Raw genomic sequence first — 2,411 nt, forward strand, 5'->3', positions numbered from 1 at the left:
TTTTGTCAGAAGCGCTGCTTTTCCCTCAATGGCCGACAGAGGGCAGCGTGCTCGGTCTGCTCTCCGTCCGTGCTGGACTTCTGTGGACGCCGTGAAGCTGCAACATGAGTGGAATCACAGTGGGATCAGACCCGGAGACGCTGCCGTAGTGAAAAAAAAAATATTATTATTATTATTAAATAATAACAACAATAATTATAACAATAATAATAATTGACGGGTGTTATTATTGCTGATAAATAAATCCAGCTGATTCTAAAACTGAGTTAAAAACACTGTTTTAAAACAATACATTTATGGACAACTCCGTTCAAATGTCTCTTCTTCTTCGTGTTATTTTAAAATAAAAAATAATGTTCTTCGTGTTTTATTTTGCTGCTGAATAATCAGTATTTCTCTCTGTCTGTCTCTTCCTATGTTTAAAAACACAGCCAACACCTCTGTTTGTTCGGGTTTATTTTGTTGGGTTTTTTGGGTTTTGTTTTTTTCATGGGCTCTGACTCCTCACTCATCTCATCATCGTCGTCGATCCTCGGCAGAGAAACGAGTCTGATCGAAATCTGTTCACTCCTGAAATCCTGTCCTTTCTGCTCCGAGGCCGTGACTGAACTCGACGGTTTCTGTGATTGGATCATTTGTCAGACGATCAGGAGAAGAAGAAAACAAAAAACAAAAAAACATTTTATTTCTAAAAGTGCAGGATATAATAATCACCTCGTTAATTTTATTATTCTGCACAAAACATCGAACATCGAACAACCGAAAAAATCACGGGTTTTTTTTTGTTTTGTTTTTTTGTCTATTCCTGATTTTTTTCTTCTTAGTCATTTTTGTGTGGCTCGTTGTCCTCAGATGGACACGATGTCCTCCTCGGACAGGCCGCTGTTATCACCGCCAGGTGCGTCAGTTAAAACAGGAGAGCGGGAACAATACACAAAGACAGGGAGAGAGAGACCTAGAGAGAGATAGAGAGAGGGTCTCTCACACCTGAAGCCAATCACAGCTCAGTCTGACTAAAACACTCCAGTGACACCGACTCCAACCTGGGAGCAAATATCTGCTCATGACGATGGTGTTCAAGCCGTGGCCCGGGCCCCGCTACGTCACAGAGCGTCTTTAAATCTCACTGGCTGGAAATTCAGCATCAGAAAAAAAAAAAAAATTTATATTTATTTTTTTCTTTGATTAGAAAATTATATATTTTTACTACAAAATGACGATTTAATTTTATCAAATTAAATCGTCATTTAACGTATGAATATATTTGAAAAAATACTTCATGGAGTATTTTTATCTACGTCACACATATATGTGCGTTTGAATTGTTTTGTATTTTAAAGGAGCAGTAAAAAAAACTACAGTAATACTGTATCATAAAGTATTGTTGTTCTGGAATAACTATATAAATCTATATGTTTATATAGATTATGAATGATAATAATATGATGATGGACTGTGTTTTATTATTATTATTGTTATTATTGTTGTTCTTATTATTGGGTCATTCCAGTGCTGTGTAAAACTCTTATTTCCCTCTTGTCTTCTTCTCTGTGGACTGTGTGTGTGTGTGTGTGTGTGTGTGTTGTTATTGGACTGCTCTCTGCTCCAATAGCATCCCAACGGCAGTGAATGGAGAGTGAAGACGAAGTGTGGCCGAGCAGGAGTGGGAGGATCCACGGCTTCAATCTCGAGCTCAGACTTTCCAGCGACAGGAGCCTCAAACTGAGAGACGACTTCCACTGCACACACACACACTCACACACACACACACACACACACCGACACCGACACCGACCGACCGACGCTCTCACTGGATTTCCTGTCAACATCGTCGCACTTTGACTCTGAACACTTCGTGAAGCCGTGAAGATTTTTTCCTCATTTTTCCCCGTGTCGAACAACAAGAAGGAGAAGAAGGAGGAGGAAAACGTCTCCTTCGTCGCTCTTGACTGATAACAGGTGACACTTTACTCTCTCTCCCTCTGTCCCTCTGTCCCTCTGTCCTCCCTGTCCCCTCTGTGGCCCCCGGTCCCAGGTTCAGACTCCTTTTATTCCTCCGAGCATCAGATAGTTTTTTTTTTCTTTCTGTTCTTTTTGTTCTTTTTGTTCTTTCACTTTGTCCCGTTGCTGCAACCCGCGCGTGTGTGTGTGTGTGTCACTGAGAGTGTAGTGTACCTGTGTCCCCTGTCCCCTGTCCCCCTGTCCACTGTCTCCTCACTGTCTTCCTCTCATGGACTCTGCAACAGGTCGGCTGTCAGTGCAGCGCCGCGCCGCGGGAGAAGAGTCCGAGACGAGCAACATGTTGGACGGCATCAAGATTGAAGATCACCCGCTGCGGTCGGGACAGGCCACGCTGGGAGTCCTCCTCGGTGGGTCTCTTTTGATCTGAATTATTATTATTTTTTTACCTT

General features: G+C 42.2%; 1 long non-coding RNA gene across 1 annotated transcript; it reads left to right on the forward strand.

Annotated features, from left to right (window-relative positions):
• The first annotated feature begins 1,426 nt into the window (after nt 1-1,426).
• On the forward strand, nt 1,427-2,295 carry LOC107988082 (uncharacterized). Its single transcript, XR_001759771.2, has 2 exons — nt 1,427-1,959; nt 2,247-2,295. It is a non-coding gene; the product is annotated as an uncharacterized LOC107988082 (long non-coding RNA).
• Nucleotides 2,296-2,411: the final 116 nt, after the last annotated feature.

The sequence above is a fragment of the Cynoglossus semilaevis genome, chromosome Z (genome assembly GCF_000523025.1).
Source record: "Cynoglossus semilaevis isolate Cse_v1.0 chromosome Z, Cse_v1.0, whole genome shotgun sequence".
NCBI lineage: Eukaryota > Metazoa > Chordata > Actinopteri > Pleuronectiformes > Cynoglossidae > Cynoglossus > Cynoglossus semilaevis.